The sequence below is a fragment of the Hippopotamus amphibius genome, chromosome 10 (genome assembly GCF_030028045.1).
Source record: "Hippopotamus amphibius kiboko isolate mHipAmp2 chromosome 10, mHipAmp2.hap2, whole genome shotgun sequence".
Classification (NCBI taxonomy): domain Eukaryota; kingdom Metazoa; phylum Chordata; class Mammalia; order Artiodactyla; family Hippopotamidae; genus Hippopotamus; species Hippopotamus amphibius.
The window spans coordinates 2,603,578-2,622,680 of record NC_080195.1 but is presented as its reverse complement, the minus strand read 5'-3'; the positions used below and the strand labels follow the sequence as shown (position 1 = coordinate 2,622,680).

Sequence of the window (19,103 nt, the reverse complement as noted above, 5' to 3'; positions counted from 1 at the left end):
ATTGTGTATATGTACCATATCTTCTTTATCCACTCATCTGTTGATGGACATTAGGTTGTTTCCATGTCCTGGCTATTGTAAATAGTGCTGCAATGAACATTGGAGTGCATGTGTCTTTTTGAATTATGGTGTTCTCTGGGTATATGCCCAGAAGTGGGATTGCTGGGTCATATGGTAGTTCTAGTTTTAGTTTTGCAAGGAACCACCATACTGTTCTCCATAGTGGCTGTATCAATTTACATTCCCGCCAGCAGTGCAAGAGCTTTCGCTTTTCTCCACACTCTCTCCAGCATTTACTGTTTGTAGATTTTCTGCTGATGCCCATTCTAACTGGTATGAGGTGATACCTCATTGTAGTTTTTTTATTTTTTTATTTTTTTGGGGGTACACCAGGTTCAATCATCTGTTTTTATACACGTATCCCCGTATTCCCTCCCTTCCCTGACTCCCCACCACTTGAGTCCCCCCACCCTCCCTGCCCCAGTCCTCCAAGGCATCTTCCGTCCTTGAGTTGGACTCCCTTCGTTATACAACTTCCCACTGACTATTTTACAGTTGGTAGTATATATATGTCTGTGCTACTCTCTCGCTTCGTCTCAGTTTCCCCTTCACCCCCCGCCCCCTCCCATACCTCGAGTTCTCCAGTCCATTCTCTGTATCTGCGTCCTTGTTCTTGTCACTGAGTTCATCAGTACCATTTTTAGATTCTGTATATGTGAGTTAGGATACAATATTTGTCCTTCTCTTTCTGACTTACTTCACTCTGTATGACAGATTGTAGTTCTATCCACCTCATTACATATAGCTCCATCTCATCCCTTTTTATAGCTGAGTAATATTCCATTGTATATATATGCCACATCTTCTGTATCCATTCATTTGTTGATGGGCATTTAGGTTGCTTCCATGTCCTGGCTATTGTAAATAGTGCTGCAATAAACATTATGGTACAAGGGAACTCTCCTGCACTGTTGGTGGGACTGTAAGTTGGTACAGCCACTATGGAAAACAATTTGGAGGTTCCTTAAAAAACTACAAATAGAACTACCATATGATCCAGTAATCCCACTCCTGGGCATATACCCAAAGAAAACCATAATCCCTCATTGTAGTTTTGATGTGCATTTCTCTAATAACTAGTGATGCTGAGCAGCTTTTCATGTGCCTCTTGGCCATCCATATGTCTTCTTTGGAGAAATGCCTATTTAGGTCTTCTGCCCATTTTTTGACTGGGTTGTTTGTTTTTTTGATATTCAGATGGATAAACTGTTTATATATTTTGGAGATTAATCCTGTCTGTTGATTCATTTGCAAATATTTTCTCCCATTCTGAGGGCTGTCTTTTCGTCTTGCTTATAGTTTCCTTTGCTGTGCAGAAGCTCTGAAGTTTCATTAGGTCCCACTTATTTATTTTTATTATTTCCATTACTCTAGGAGGTGGGTCAAAAAAGAGCTTGCTGTGATTTATGTCATAGAGTGTTCTGCCTATGTTTTTCTCTAGCAGTTTTCTAGTGTCTGGACTTACATTTAGGTCTTTAATCCATTTTGAGTTTACCTTTGTGTATGGTGTTAGGAAGTGTTCTAATTTCATTCTTTTACATGTAGCTGTCCAGTTTTCCCAGGCCACTTATTGAAGAGGCTGCCTTTTCTCCATTGTATATCCTTGCCTCCTTTGTCATAGATTAGTTGACCGTAGTTTATCTCTGGGCTTTCTATCCTGTTCCATTGATCTATATTTGTTTTTGTGCCAGTACCATACTGTCTTGATCACTGTAGCCTTGTAGTATAGCCTGAAGTCAGGAAGCCTGATTCCCCCAACTCTGTCTTTCCTTCTCAAGATTGCTTTGGCTATTCAGGGTCTTTTGCGTTTCCATATGAATCGTAACATTTCTTGTTCTAGTTCTGTGAAAAATGCCATTGGTAATTTGATCGGGATTGCATTGAATCTGTAAATTGCTTTCGGTAATATAGTCATTTTCACAATTGATTCTTCCAATCTAAGAACATGGTATGTCCCTCCATCTGTTTGTGCCTTCTTTGATTTCTTTCATTAGTGTCTTATAGTTTTCTGAGTACAGGTCTTTTACCTCCTTGGTTAGGTTTATTCCTAGGTATTTTATTCTTTTTGTTGCAATGATGAATGGCATTGTTTCCTTAATTTCTCTTTCTCATCTTTCATTGTTAGTCTATAGAAATGCAAGAGATTTCTGTGTGCTAATTTTGTATCCTGTAACTTTACCAAATTCATTGATTAGCTCGAGTAGTTTTCTGGTGGCATCTTTAGGATTTTCTATGTGTAGTATCATGTCATCTGCAAACAGTGACAGTTTTACTTCTTTTCCAATTTGGATTCCTTTGCTTTCTTTTCCTTCTCTGATTGCTGTGGCAAGGGCTTCCAAAACTATGTTGAATAGTACTGGCGAGAGTAGACATCCTTGTTTTGTTCCTGCTCTTAGAGGGAATGCTTCCAGTTTTTCACCATTGAGAATGATGTTTGCTGTGGGTTTGTCATATGTGGCCTTTATTATGTTGAGGTAGGTTCCCTATATGCCCACCTTCTGGAGAGTTTTATCATCAATGTGTGTTGCATTTTGTCAAAAGCTTTTTCTGCATCTATTGAGATGATCATGTGGTTTTTAATCCTTCAATATGTTCATATGGTGTATCACATGATTGATTTGCGTATATTGAAGAATCCTTGCATTCCAGGGATAAACCCCACTTGATCATGGTGGATGATCCTTTTAATGTGTTGTTGGATTCTGTTGGCTAGTATTTTGTGGAGGATTTTTGCATCTAAATTCATCAGTGATATTGGTCTGCAGTTTTCCTTTTTTGTAGTATCTTTGTCTGGTTTTGGTAACAGGGTGATGGTGGCTTTATAAAATGAGTTTGGGAGTGTTCCTTCCTCTGCAATATTTTGGAAGAGATTGAGAAGGATGGGTGTTAGCTCTTCTGTAAATGTTTGATAGAATTCACCTGTGAATCCATCTGGTCCTGGATTTTTGTTTGTTGGGAGATTTTTAATCACAGTTTCAATTTCATTACTTGTGATTGGTCTGTTCATATTTTCTATGTCTTCCTGATTCAGTCTTGAAAGGTTATACCTTTCTAAGAATCTGTCCATTTCATCCAGGTTGTCCCTTTTTTTGGCATATAGTTGCTTGTAGTAGTCTCTTATGGTGCTTCTTATTTCTGTGGTGTCCGTTGTATCTTCTCCTGTTTCCTTTCTAATTTTATTGATTTGAGTCCTCTCCCTCTTTCTCTTGATGAGTCTTGCTAGGGGTTTATCAATTTTATTTCTCTTCTCAAAGAACCAGCCTTTAGTTTTATTGATTTTTGCTATTGTTTTGTTTCTATTTCATTTATTTCTGCTCTGATCTTTATGATTTCTGTCTACTAACTTTGGGTTTTGTTTGCTCTTCTTTCTCTAGTTTCTTTAGGTGTAAAGTTAGATTGTTTATCTGGGATTTTTCTTGTTTCTTGAGGTAGGATTGTATCGCTATAAACTTCCCTCTTAGAACTGCCTTTGCTGCATCCCACAGGTTTTGGATCATTGTGTTTTCATTGTCATTTGTCTCTAGGTATTTTTTGATTTCCTCTTTGATTTCTTCAGGGATCTCTTGGATATTTAGTAGTGTATTGTCTAGCCTCCATGTGTTTGCGTTTTTTACAGTTTTTTTCCTGTAATTGATTTCTTATCTCATAGCATTGTGGTCAGAAAAGATGCTTGATACAATTTCAATTTTCTTGAATTTACCAAGGCTAGATTTATGACCCAAAATGTGATCTATCCTGGAGAATGTTCCATGTGCACTTGAGAAGAATGTGTAATCTGCTGTTTTTGGAGGTAATGTCCTGTAGATATCTATTAAATCAAGCTGATTTATTGTGTCATTTAAAGCTTGTGTTTCCTTATTAATTTTCTCTGTGGATGATCTGTCCATTGGTGTCAGTGGGGTGTTAAAGTCCCCCACTATGATTGTGTTCCTGTCAATTTCCTCTTTCATGGTTGTTAGCATTTGCCTTATGTATTGAGGTGCTCCTATATTGGGGGCATATATATTTATAATTGTTATCTCTTCTTCTTGGATGGATCCCTCAATCTTTATGTAGTGTCCTTTCTTGTCTCTTGTAACATTTTTTATTTTAAAGTCTATTTTATCTGATATGAGCTTTCTTTTGATTTCCATTTGCATGCAATATTTTTTCCACCCCCTCATTTTCAGTCTGTATGTGTCCCTAGGTCTGAAGTGGGTGTCTTGTAGACAGCATATATATGGGTCTTGTTTTTGTATCCATTCAGCCAGGCTGTGTCTTTTGGTAGGTGCACTTAGTCCATTTATATTCAAGGTAATTATTGATATGTATGTTCCTATGACCATTTTCTTAATTGTTTTGTTTTTGTTTCTGTAGGTCCTTTTCTTCTCTTATGTTTCCCACTTAGAGAAGTTCCTTTAGTATTTGTTGTAAGGCTGGTTTGGTGGTGCTGAATTCTCTTAGCTGTTGCTTGCCTGTAAAGCTTTTGCTTTCTCTGTCGAATCTGAATGAGGTCCTTGCTGGGTAGAGTATTCTTGGTTGTAGGTTCTTCCCTGTCATCACTTGAAATATATCGTGCCACTCCCTTCTGGCTTGCAGAGTTTCTGCTGAGAAATCAGCTGTTAACTTGATGGGAGTTCCCTTGCATGTTGTCATTTTTCCCTTGTTGCTTTTAATAACTTTTCTCTGTCTTTAATTTGTGTCAGTTTGACTAGTATATGTCTTGGTGTGTTTCTCCTTGGGTTTATTCTGCCTGGACTCTCTGAGCTTCCTGGACTTGGGTAGCTATTTCCTTTCCCATGTTAGGGAAGTTTTCAACTATAATCTCTTCCAGTATTCTCTCAGGTCCTTTCTCTCTCTATTCTCCTTCTGGGACCCCTATAATGCGAATGTTGGTGCATTTAACGTTGTCCCAGAGGTCTCTTAGGCTGTCTTCAGTTGTTTTCATTCTTTCTTCCTTATTCTTTTCTGCATCATTGATTATCACCATTCTGTCTTCCAGGTCACTTATTTGTCCTTCTGCCTCAGTTAACCTGCGACTGGTTCCTTCTAGAGTATTTTTCATTTCAGTTATTGTGTTGCATATCTCTGTTTGTTTGTTCTGTAATTCTTCTAGGTCTTTGGTAAATTTTCTTGCAACTTTTCGATCTTTGCATCCAGTGTTTTTGCAAAGTCCTGGATCATCTTCACCGTCATTATTCTGAATTCTTTTTCCAGAAGAGTGCCTATCTCCTCTACATTTAGTTATTTTTCTGGTGTTTTATCTTGTCCCTTCCTCTGGTACAAAGTCTTTTGCCTTTTCATGTTCTCTTTCTGTGGCTGTGGTTTTCAGTTCCACAAGATGAAATACTGCTGATACTGCTTGAGTCTGCTGTCTGCCCTCTTGTGGAGGAAGCTGTCTAGGAGGCTCGTGGGTGCTTCCTGATGGGAGGGATTGATGGGGGTTGGGCTGGGTGGGTGGAGCTCAGTAAAACTTTAATCCGATTTGGTGGGTGGAGCTCAGTGACACTTTAATCTGCTTGTCTGCCAATGGGTGGGGCTGTGTTCCCACCCTGGTGGTCCTTTGGCCTGAGGTGACCCAGCACTGGAGCTTACAGGCTCTTTGGTGGGGCTAATGGTGGACTCTGGGAGGGCTCACAGCAATGAGCACTTCCCAGAACCCTTGCTGCCAGTGTCCCTGTCTCCTCGGTGAGCCACAGCCGCCCCCCAACTCTGCAGGCAACCCTCCAACACCAGCAAATAGGTCTGGTTCAGCCTCCTATGGGGTCCCTGCTCCTTCCCCTGGGTCCTGGTGAGCACACCTTTTTGTGTGCCCTCCAAGAGTGGAGTCTCTGTTTCCCCCAGTCTTGTGGAGGTCCTGCAGTCAAATCCCACTGGCTTTCAGAGTCTGATTCTCTGGGGATTCCTCCTCCTGTTGCTGGACCCCCAGGTTAGGAAGCCTGACGTGGGGCTCAGAACCCTCAGGACTTCTGTGGTGTAACTGTTCTCCAGCTTGTGAGTCACCCACCCAGCATTTATGGGATTTGATTTTAACGTGATTGCACCCCTCCTACCGTCTCATTGTGGCTTCTCCTTTGTCTATGTGGGGTGTTTTTTTTGGTGAGTTCCAGTGTCTTTCTGTTGGTGGCGGTTCAGCAGTTAGTTGTAATTCCAGTGCTTTTGTAAGAGGGAGTGAGCGCCCGTCCTCCTACTCCACCATCTTTATCCTTCCCCTAGTTATTTTTCTTCCTTTGCTCACCTAGAAGGTGTCGCACGTGGAGTGCATGGATGTGCATAAATGCCTCATCTTATCACTCTGACTCCTAAAGTAGATTCCCACTGCACGCATGCAGCCACCCGGTCTTGTGATTTACACATAAGGGTCCTCAAGACAAAAATGGCGGATTGTTTGTCGCTGGGGGAAATGGAGAGTCTGTAATCAACAGTACGTAGGGTTGATTCTGAAACTTTCTCTTTCTCTCTAATTTCTAGTGTTTATACCTGGATAATATTGTATCATTTCCTATATGTTTCTAATAATCAATAATCATTATCAACACTATGAAAAGATTTATGGAAACAATTCTACATGCATATGCAAATAAAACTAGTATGGCATGGTGAGAAATCTAGATGCTTTTCCAAGCAAACTTCTCCAACTTTCCCCAAATCACGACCCTGAGGAAGCCAGTTCAGTTAAGGCAGAATTCCCTGAACACTTGCCACAGGCGAGTGGGGACCCCAGAATGAGGAAATTATGAGAATTCCCATGTTCCAGAGACGGGCAGGTCAGAAAGACAGTTTATCAACAGCTCCCATGAAAGAGGGAACACAAAGAGAAATCACGGAGCACATAGGGCGATTTAGTCATGTTCCAACCAATGGCTCTGAATACCTGCCACCTGAAACACATTCTATTTTATTTTTTTAATTTTTATTGGACTGTAGTTGATTTACAATGCTGTGTTCATTTTGAAACACATTTTAAAATCCATAATGCTGTCACTGTGTCCTTCGGGGCTAGAAGTAAAAAATAAGAGTAATTTTCAAGGATTTAAATACAGATGATGCTGAGGAGGGCAAGTGTGGTGAGTTTTATCTGCCCCCGGAATCCTTGGGGCTTGCGAACCCTCATGGAATGTGCCTGGCTTGGAGTCCAGGGACAATTTTGTTTCACCAAAATGCAGGTTATCCATAAGGAATATTGTCTGTCTCTCAGTTTCTTCTGATGCTGCCAGGAAGCACTTGGGTTGCAAATATACTGCTTTGAAGCTTGATAAGAGTCACCCCAATTTGTTTTCACTTATCCTGGGACCCAGGCAAGGCCAATCTCTTTCTTCCCATACCTGCTTTTATGTGCCTTTATCTTTCAAGGTCACATATTCTAACTGCAGTTATAGGAGAACAGGTATGGAAAGGACATAACAGTGGGGGTGGGGGTCACACAGGGATATGGTGGGGGGTGGTGAGGAATACACCACTCAGTCTTGCAGGAAACTCTTCGTTTCCTCCATGTTACTCCACATCAACACATACATCTGTCCGTGATTTAAAACCATGGTAGATCACTATTTGGAATAACAACTGACTGATCAGACAATTAGGTTGGTAGATCTATAGCGTTATTTCTAAACCGGCAATTGATTGGTATGGAACTACAGAAATATTTCCAGGTATCAGCCCATAAACCTATCAGTGGATTTGGTGTCTGTACCAGTGATTGGAAGAAAGGTGAAAAATAGAATATCAAGTCTGAAGAGACTCCAACTTGGTAAGTAGATGAAACAGTTGCAATAATTTAGACATTTCAGCCATTGATTATATATATAAGCCGTGATTAGAAAAATCTGTACGTAAGTCCAAAGAGATAAAAAGATGCAAAAATATACGGGGAGTAAACATGGGTAAACAGTGATATATGAGAAAATCTCTTCAGGCTGACTTTCAAGTTCAAGTCCAACACTAAACGGTGGGAGGGGTCAGGACTAAGACCAAATCTCAGCCGACCATACCGGGAAAGTTGGATTCAGTACCCACGTCACCCTTTTGTGACAAAACAGAGAGCAACCAGGAAGATGGTAAGATGAAAGAGGAACTGAGGAGGCTGCGAAGGAGCCTGGTCAACTCCAGGCGGGAAGGCACAGAGGATTCTTCCGGCTCCAGAGGGAGACCCATCACCTGAGAACAGAAGCCACGGGTGGTCCTTCCTGCTGATTCTAGAACAAGCCTGAGGCCACCTGAAGGCAGGAGGCAGAGCAGTGTCTCAGGCTGAGCCTCGGGGAGCTCCCTGGCAGCCGCCCCTCTGACCATCTCCACTGAACATGGCGTTGCCCTGACTTCGCAGCTGGGAGGCTTTGATGTTTTCACCCTGAGAACAAATGGGGGGGAAGCTTCCTGTCTTGTAGGAAAGTGTGTTGTTCCTGTAAGTTTTCCCTTTTTTCTGCCTAAACTGAACATTAGGAAGCCCCCATTTGTATTGTACTGTATTTCAACTAAACAAATTCAGGGGAAAAAAAAACACCATTGTAATTACCAACACAAGGGCTAAAAAGAAAAGCAGAATAGACGAGGGATCTAGAAAACCAGCAAGAATAATACTAATAGTGAAAATACACAGTGCCTCCTAAAAGCGAGTTTAGTATCTATGTAAATATTCTGTCAAAGAATCTGAATCTTGGGGTATTTGGTGGAGAAGGGGAACATTAAAACCGCATTTCTATGCTTCCTGCCTTTTTAACACCAGTGTAGTCCCATTTATGGCCGGTGGTTACTCATCACTATGAAAATGTCACCAGTGTTACTCGGAGTGAATGAGAGTGCACCTCACGTGACATTCCTGCGAAAACTCTTGGTGTTTCCTAAGCTGCCAACTCAGCCCTCTGACAGTGTCTCTGGGGGAGAAACTGCTTCTCCAGCCAAGAGTAGGATGCCTGGGTAGATTTTTACAACTTCTAAACACAAAGAATACATGCCTTTTAGCATGGCGATTTTCCTGGTCAGATAAACAACCACCCACCACCATCACATCATCTTTCTTCTCTTTCTTTATGTTTTAACTTTCATCCCTGTGTTCTTTCTTTTCTGAATCTTACACTTTCTTCTTTGGCTTTTCTTGCTTCAATCATGCCATCAAGTTATGCCAAAAGTAGTGGTAAGGTTTATTGACAAGGGAAAACTGCTCTATAGTTGCTAAATATATTCATCTTTAAAATAGCATTGTGAACAAAAAATGTGGCAAAGGCAATAAAAGCCACTTGATAGATTTGCAATATCTTGTGTCTGTTATGGGCTCTCACAGAATGACAGATTTATGCAGGACACATTATTCTTTAAATCAGCTGAAAATTGAGCCCATTTTTTATAGGTTGTCTCCTTCATTAATTATAATTAAAGAAGTGCCTTGTTAGCATAATCCGTCACGTAGACGTTTTTGATGTCTATGAGATGAATTTTTTTAAAGATATATTAACCTTGAACCATGAATACCTCTTTACTATTAAGTAACCATATAAGCACCGAGCTCCAGTTTTACATATGTTTATCTGGCTATTTATAAAAATACAATTTTCACAAAATGAAATTCCCATTGACTTCTGTAACTGATCAATCATTTTGAAAGTGTCTGTAATAAAGTTTCAGTTTATATAGAGAGCACTCTGTCTCATAAATCAGGGAAAACCTGACTGTGGCTTTAAATCTTGTATTGACAAGAATAATTATCTTTCTTTTTAGGTGATCATTCTATACCACCTATTGATTTTCCTTTTTTATTTAAAATGAAGAACTTCATATAAAATGAAGACTTTCATGTTGTTAAAAACATATTTTGGCAAATTGGTAGCTTCATCCTTTCAGATAAATTCAAGTTTGGTTAAAAGTCATGCATTCCCCATTCTCCAAAGCTCACAACTTCTGCAGCCTGTAGGAGCTCTACCTACAAGGTACAGACCTGGATCCTAGGGCTGATGTGTGTGTCTGTCTCTCCCTTTAGAGCAGTAAACAGTAAGGACCATAAAGGAGAACCTGAAAGGGGCTCAATTAAGGTATGTTGAAGAAAGGAAGGAAGTCAAGGGCTGTTCCTAAGGTCCCTGGGCCGTGGTCTGCGGCACCAGTGAGACGCCCCCGGGTGGCCCTCACGCTCACTTCTATGGCCTGGGGCACCTTTCACTGTTCCATTAAGGGGACCATTCAGGTGGGTACTGATGCGTAATTTTCTTTCAATGAAAATAAGTTAGTGTAATGTAATCTTATAACCTGTAAGTAATTCTTAAAACCTCTAAGAGTTTTTAATAAATATAAATTCACTGAAATCAGAAACACATACCACTTTCCCTAAGTATATACTTTAATTTCTCCCAGAACCAAAGATTCTTGCAAAGTGACAACTCCAGTGCTCTGAATAATTCACAGAAGATGCCTATCTGTGTTCCAAGCTGCTGACTCTCGGTCTCTCCTTTTTTCATTAAGTACTTATTAGCCAATATTCTTTCTGCCTTGTGTGTCTCACTATCTCAGTCTACAAGATGAGAATAATAATACCTGCCTCCCTGAATCATTGTGGGTAGCAAATAAAATGAAAAGAAAGTGTGGCAAATCTTTGTAAACAGCACTGAGACATCAGGGCAACCATTACTCATCAGTAACCCTTCCCTGAGTTTATCATCTTCCTAACCCAAATTAACTAAAATAGTTTGATCTTTGACATTTAAGAGATATTTTAAAACTTAAAGAATGGGAAGTCTATTGTCTTACATTGTTGGCAGTCGTCTGAATTGGCGCAGGCTCTTTGGACAGCTGTTTTATGGTAAAGTTGGACCTGGGCCTTTTCTAGACCGAGCAATTCCACTCCAGGTACATGCCCAGCGACGTCTGTACAGATGTGCAACAGGACACACGGATAGAGAATGTGCACTGATGCTTTATCCACGGTTGTCAGACACTGGAATTAACCTACGTGTCCAGCCACAGTAGAGCAGGTTAAGAAAGTATGTATGTTCATCCAGTGGAATACTAAATAAAAATGAAAAAAAGACAAACTACTTCTACAAGCAACAACATGACTCAGTAAGCGGTGGTCTGGCTGTAACCCACTTCCTCTTGGGAACGCACAGGGAGTGTGTGTTAATTAGCACATCATCAAATACTCGTGGTGAGCCCACTGTGTGTAGCAACGCCTCCATCTACAGTAGGAAAGCCCAGTCTCTCGCAGAGCTGACATCTCAGGGAGGGGGAGAGAAATCCATCCAAGGAATCAAGGCCACAACGGCGGAGGATACGTTAGGGGTCGTGGGCAGGAAAGGCCCTTCAGAGGGAGTGACACTTGAGCTGAGATCCCAATGGCTTGTGAAGGTTAGAAAAAGAGCAAGGTAGGCAGTGAAAACAGCAAGTGCCAATCCTTTCCTGGAGGAGGAGCCGGGGAAGAGTGCAGACTGCTGCAGAGTGAGAATCTCACGAGATGCATCAGGGGGCAGTCCCTCGAGGCCTGGATGGGAGGTCCACAGGGGCTGATTGGATTTACTTTGCACACAAGGCAAGGCTGTGGAATGTCCGGAAGGTGAGAGCGAAGCTGTCTGATTTGAGCCCATCATTTCAGCTGGTCTGTAGAGAAGGCCACTCTGTGAACTAACATCCTGTCGCCTCCGTGAGTGATGGCAGTCCTTCTACATGAATGAATGATGCTGTGGGTCTTACCATCTCCTCCCTCATCTTGGTTCCTGGGCCCCACCCTGAGAAATGGATCATGTCACAGCACTGGAGAATGGTGCTTTCTGGTCTGCAAGGTGGAGGGCGCACCTGAGCTCAGGGGATCAGCCGGGGCAGCACAGCCAGCGGTCACCTGCCTACAGGGCTCTTGTCCCGGCCCAGGTGACAGGACCCTCAGCTGCTCGCCTGTGTCTAAAAGTCCACCCGTACTGCACAACGTCACTGTGGGCTGACTGTACGTGATGTGTTTGACCCACCCCCTTAACCTGTGTAAAAGAGGGGAAATCTAAAAAGTAAAAATCCATTGTGAACAGGACAGGACAAAGAGAACATGCTCAGCTTTCAATAGTAATTGCTTTGACTAGACATTGGGAACCATTTCTTACTCATGTTGAAAAAGAGAACATATTAAGGAAAGTATGCAATTTTATCCATTAGAGATGTTAAATTAATAGATAGAAGTCTCACCTAGAGGCAGCCTAATGGAGTAAATGAACTTTTGAGTCTGTTCCAGACTTTGGATTTAAGTCGATGCATTTTCACCTATTGATTGATTTAAAAGTTGTGTTTGAAATATTAATGCATGATAAATCTTAGCCACTCTACATAAAACCACTTAAACTAAAGCCTCCCTTTCCCTAAACTCGTAAATGTGGTTCACACTGGGGAACTGGGAGCTGACAGTGTTATTCAGTAAATCACAGCTATTTAGAATAGATTAATATGTGGCACAGGTAGATGTTAAGTTCTTATGCTTGGAGAATATAAAAGCTAGGAGGCTTATTACTCCCTTGGCAAACTGTCTGTCTACAATTTTTATTTATGTGACATTGAGGTGGAAATTATTCTGGCTTTTGGTTTATCAACTCCTAACTGTACTCACTCTTCATGCTTTCTCTCTCTTGCTGGCAGTTTAATCAGTCCCATCTGGAGACTATGTTTAGAGTTTATCTGCTAAAGGTGCATGTCCATTTCTCATAGATACCGTGAGCTTTGGAAATCAAAGCATCACGGTGTACAATGCACACGTCAGGAGGCTGTCCACATTTCCGCTGAGAACACAGTCATCAGAGGGCTGTTTCTTCACCGCCGCCCCCGCCCCCCGGTGCTGATACTCCGTCAGGGAGGTGCTGGGGTATCGCTCACCTGACATAGTTACTTTGTGGAATTGTAGGGACACTGACGCTCGGTCAGAACCGTAAGGAAGCCAGGAAGCTTGAAAATGCACGATCCACGGTGCTTGTTCTCTTAATCCCCTGGGTTGGGTTACTCAGGCTGAGCCGTGAAGCTGCTGCTTGATGTGCCGCGGAAACTAGGAGGAGCCTGGAGAAGCAGCTCCGTGCTCCAGAGGCCGCCTCATGCAGCTAGAGCGTCACGCCCCTGAGGAAAGCACGGAACAGCTGTCTCCATGGAAAAATGCAGCTCTTAACACGCATCCAGGTGTCAGTTTAAAACGGGTTTTGAAGAAACATGGAGCTGAAATTTATTTCTGGGTACCCGTGGAGTCTGGTTCCCTCAAGTTGCTCCAGCGTATCTCACGTTTGCATGAAGTCACTCATTCAAAAGCCCTTTCTTTACTACAGCAGGTTCCAAGAAGGGTCTCGTGGGGTCTCTTCCTTCGTCACCCTGGTCTGGGTGGTGGTTCTAAAGCCTCACCTGTGTCGTGCGGCCTTCGGCCTGCAGGGCACCCTCGTGATCTGAACAGAGTAAGGGCTGTGTGTCCCCCACAGGGGACCTGTGGTCAACTTGTGACCATGATATTGTGTACAGTTTACTAACCCAAGAAATATAATGTAGAAAGGATAGAGGCCCAAGTGTTTTCCTCTAGGTATTTTGAAATTTGCTTTCAGCCTGAGAGGAGCTTAGCTTTCTCCAGGCACGTGACTAGCATTTACTGAACATAGCATCACGGTCTACAGAAACATGCAGCAAAGTGAACATGAATGTTCTTCTTTCTAGAGAAATATATAGCAAGTCTCCAGAACGCTGACATCAGTGTATGTCTGTGAGTCACTGACTCTTCATTTCTTAGCCCAGTGGTAACTCTCTTTGGCTGTATTTTTTGGGGGGACCTCCGAAAAATTTAAGACTTTCTAGTCGTATCTTCTCCTGTCATAATACTCCTTATAGTTTATAAACGTGGAGTCAAATCTGGTCACACAACATCCCTGCGTAGAAATCCCTGCGGCCCCATCATGTACAATGCGCAGGGTAGACACCAAAGCTCTCAGAGACATGCCCCCAGTCTCCTTTTCAGAGTCATTTTCTAATCCACATTCCAGACATCTCAGGCTCCTGACATAAACCCGCCGACTGTGGCCTGGGCACATGGTCTTGTACCCCCTACTGCACCCCACCCTGTCCCTCCCACCACCCGCTGCAGCATCTTCCTCTTTTTCCATCCTTCTTCTTTGAAGAAACCCTCCTGGCCAGTATCAATCATGGGTCCCTCTCTACCTGCAGAACACCTTATGGTGTTTCTTCCTGCTTTATGAAGGCATACTTGAGAAATACAATTGTAAATATTTAAAGTGTGCTGCATGATGATTCGATGTACCTAACAGGGTGAAATGATTCTCACCACTGAGTTAATAAATGCACCCCTCACCTCACATATTTATCTTTTATATTTGGTGAGAACATGTAAGTTTTGCTGTCATTGCACATTTCAGTTATACAGCACAGTGTTGTCACCTATGGTCACCACGGTGCACCTTAGATCCTCAGACCTTGGGCATCGTATAACTGGAAGTTTGTTCCCTTTTACCAAGCTCTCCCCATCTCCCCTGCGCCCAGCCCTGGCTGCCACTTGTCTATCTTCTACTGTTTCAGTGAGTCTGACTTTATACATACAACAGTTGCTTGCAGTGTCGCTGTATGTGTGGACAGTACTTGTTTTGAGGAGCAGAAGCTCCTCGCTTTCTGTCACCTCCAGCCCTCAGCAGACGAAACTTCACAGAAGCAGCATTCACGTCACATTCATTGAATGACTATTTCAACACCTGGGCAAATCAAAACTGCCTGAATAGGACGTGATACTCTCTATGTGATAAAATCGTAGCCTGGCAGGGTGGGACGACTTTGACTTCCGGGGTCTGAAGACTGCTGTGACCTCGCAAGCCTCTTAGCCCAACACCGCTCCCCTCATTTGTAGGAGGGTGCTGACCACGGCTGCCTTGCAGGATCACGGTGGGGCTCCAGTGGGGAGAGCTGTACAGGGTGGTTCTGGTGAGCACGACCTTCGCTGCTGCAACTAGCGGTGTGGTCTGCAGCTCTGTGTCTCAGCCACGGAGACGGTTGTGGCGTGGGGTCCCTCAGAACCTCAGAGGTGTGCATTGCCTCAGTGCCTCTCCCCGCACCCAACTGCAGTTTCCTGTCTGCATCTGACGAGTCCTGTTGCCGGTGACAGTCACAACACATTTGGAAAATCAAAGGTAACTCTTCACAAGGAAAAAGCCGAGTCCTTGTATCAGGAGCTCCCTGCACCTGAACCTCCCTCTCCCTCTACGATCCTTCCAAGCTTCTCTGGAGCCCCTAGACTCGAGTGGAGACCCTGAGGGCAGACGTGCTGGTGCTTTTGTATCTTCAGAGTGAGTAGAAGCAAGAGTGGGGACTCTGAACCCCTTCAGGGGAGGCAGGAATGGCCACAGGGGCAGCGTGCTCCCAACCACCTGTGCGTCCCACGGCATCCTTGGGCTTTGGGTTCCTCAGCAAACAACCCTTCAGATCCCTCTTGACCTAAATGCCCGTCATTCTCCACAGAAGCTGGGAAGGTGATGGAGGTGTGAACCAGATGGATTCTGGTGATCACTGCACAGCCCATACAAGTGTTAGTACTTCGAGTTGTGCACCTTAAATATATGCAGTTTTACTTTGTCAGTAACACCTCACTAAAGCTGGGGGGGGGGGGGTAAAGATGAATAGAAAAGGACACACAGAAGCTAGAGAAATATAGACCAGTGGCATTTTTTTTTTAAGGCTAAGTGATTGCATTCCTTCTCAGGACAGGCTGATTCTGCTCACATGCTTTACGCACTCAACTGTATGGTAAGACTGCCCAGATAAGCAGACTGATTTTTCTAATTCACTGAAAAAAAGCCACTATTAAACAGATATCTATGGAGTCAACATCTTTTAAAATATTCTCATTATATTTTTCAGAACATTGCAATGGTTTTCCAAAATGGTGTGTGTGTGTGTGTGTGTGTGTGTATCTGCTGACTAATTAATAACTGACAACTTCAAAACCTTAAGGAAGTCAAAATTAGAGGCTTATTTCACTTCTTGAGATGGCTATAAGGACCAGGGTCTCCTGCTTTCCTTAGCCCAGACACTATCAGCCCTGGCCACATGACTGTGACACCTGAGAGATTTTAAAAAGCACCTGAGGTGATGGTTTTATTGGTTTAGACTGAGGACCAACACTGGCATTTTTAAAGGCTTTCCAGATTATTCTAACATGGAGCCAGAGTTAACAGAATGATGGAAGCTTTCTATAAGCATTCTCATGCTTGATTTTACAATTGATATCACCACCCGTAATCGTGACTGCTTTATAAAGTGATGGCTAGTGGATAATATTTTGAAATTCAAAATTTAATTCCTATTTGAATTTTACACATAAAAACAATCATATGTTAGAAGTTACTTTGGTGTATATTGGAATGAAGATACAAAAACAAATCTACTCTGATAGTAACAAAAAAAGAAAGTGGATTTTTCATTTTATCTCCTATTTTACTTAAGTTTATAGGAATGGAAGTCACAAGAGCATGCTATGTATTTGTGAGTGTAATTGATACCTTCTTATAGGATGTTCGATATAGTCTTATAAACTTTCTATTATCTTCATTATTTTAATTTGTAGTCATTAGAATGACTTAAAATGTAACATATTTGTTAATTCAACCTTAAATACAAAGCTGTGAAATTTGGTCTTTTTTCCCAAGGCATTTTTGAGACTATTCTCTTCTTTGTTTGAAGGAATTTCTCTTTTTTGTTCCAAGTAATTTTCGGGCAATTCCGAACACTGGGGCCAAAGTTTCTAAAATGTGTTACATTAATTAATGCCAGTGTTAAACTTTAAACCTGTATTAATTGCTACTGCAAACAATTATATGTGGTATCTAAATGATGACATTCGTTTAAAATCTAATTTACTTTGGTAACTTGAACATGATATATATTTATAATTCTTATGTGTTATATGTTTATTTCCACTTAATTATATTAACCTGAGATGTACCGAACACCTACTATTAGCAAGACATTGCGACAGACAGTATGAGGTTGCTGTAAAGAACATACTTCTTGTGCCTGAAGTGCTTTTTAATACAGTGAGGAGGACCAGGCTTACTTACTTCTGCTGTTGTGATCCTCATGTATTTTTTATCTTATTGGATTGTTACCTCTGATCTTGGAATTCAATAAGGATGGATTCAATCTGAAAATATCAACCTTGCCAATTTCTTTGTTTAAGAAAAAAGTAATTATTAACTTTAATACGTACCTTTGTCTTTTTGTTTCTGTTTTTGATTAAATTATTTACAAATAGGCAACACCTGGTAGGAGGAGAATACATGGTAGCTATAATTTTTTCAATGTTGTTTCTACCAATAATAATACACATTTTTAAGAATATTACATGAATTCCATGAGTTTTTTAGAATATATAAATCATATGTAGCCGGCACACTGTGAGCACTGGGTATGGGAAAATGGTTGATAACTCACTGTCTCTGCCTTTGGGAGTTTGTAAGTTAATTGGTAGCTCTCAATATATATTTGGGACAGATTCCCCGTTGAAAATGTAATCTCTCCAGGGAGAGTCCATGCATACACAACAAGCATTTTTTTGAACTTCGTGTCTGCCTGAAACCCTAGGTTACAAGTAGATTTCAGGTGCAAAATTCTGTCTACTCGTAGAGAACACAGAGCTGGGAGGACTGCATCTAGTTAATGGTGGCCACGGAAGACTCCTTTACAGAAAGACCACAGACACAGGTACAAAGACAGATCAACAGAGGGACAGGTGGACAGGATTTCTGACAGGAGGAAAAAAGCAGAGGAGGTGAAGGTGTGAAGTGGACGAAAGCACACTGTAGGTGAGGGTGAAGCTGGGAAGAATGGGGGAGAATTCAGCCTGAAAGGAAAATTTGAGGAAAAAAAAAAAAAATCAAGTGTGCTTGGACAAAGTTGACTTTGATTTGGCATCTGTGGAAGATCATGACAGGAACGTATGTTTTGGCCAGAATGTGACTGACATTATAAAGAACCTGAACAGCTGTCCGTGGGCACCAAGAGCTTGCTGACAGGCACCTGGGCAGGCTTGACCTCAGAGGCGGGACCACGGAGGGCCAGAGAAAACAGCGTGTTGTTGCCACAAGTAACTCCAGCTGCTGCAGGGCACGTGGTTGTGTCTAAACGTGGCGATGCAATCAGAGAGTGGAAATGTGGCACAGTGCTCATTTCCCTGTGAGAAGCCTGGAAAATCCTTATTATTTTTTATTATGCCAGAAGGGATCCATCTGCACTCTTTGCAGTGAATAATTCAGATTTTAACAAAGAGTTAACCCTGAAGTCAAACAATGCATATCACAGACGTGCAGAAATAAGTCTGCTTACTGAAAACTCTAGAGCAAAACAGAAATCGGATCACGTTTCATTTGCCGAGATACTGGGTAACGCGGCTATCACATCTGTGGCGAGATGTGTACAGTGTGATGATTAACTAGCACGTCTAGATTAGACAACCTAGCCGTACAACCCAACCCTTTCCCTATACCATCTGCTCTCTTGTCTTTCAGTGTAAAACCTCTTGACAGTCCCGCAGACCGTCCTAAACCCCTGGCACGCTGCCTTGCCGTCTGTAGCCTCTGAACCACCAAGCCTGTCGTATTTACTTGTGGCTTCTCCCCCTCCTCGAGTTCCACTTTTTCCTCCCAACCCACAGATGAAGAACCTGAGCAAGGTTCTCCCTCATGCTCCGCTGCACTGCCCACACTGGGCAGCATCTCCCACCTGAGCCTTGCTCAGCTGACGCTCCAGTCAGAGCAGAGCAACCACGTGTGCCTCCTCCTTCCTTGCTTCCTTTTGTGCAATTAGGTGCCACCTTCTGTAGGTGCAGATCACGGTGTGTACTCCGACCCTCTCCCCTGGTTCCCTGAACTTGCCTCCGCGCCCCCTCTCAAACTCCACTGCCGCAACCCTGACTCCTGCTGTTGTGACTGTGCCGTCCCCTGCTGCAGGAATCCCTCCTCCTCCTCTCCTGCGCATCACGTTGTCCTTCCGAGTGCTCAGAGTGATGCCCCCCACTGCCGAGCGCTCCTGTACAATCTGCTTATTTTTCTATACCCGTCATGTAGTTCTTGACCAGCGCTGCT

The 19,103-nt window shown here is 42.5% G+C and overlaps 1 protein-coding gene across 1 annotated transcript in view; it reads left to right on the top strand.

Moving 5' to 3' along the window:
* Nucleotides 1-19,103, top strand: part of CSMD1 (CUB and Sushi multiple domains 1) — a 1,409,269-nt gene that overhangs the window by 779,236 nt on the left and 610,930 nt on the right. The gene's annotated exons all lie outside the window — the stretch shown is intronic.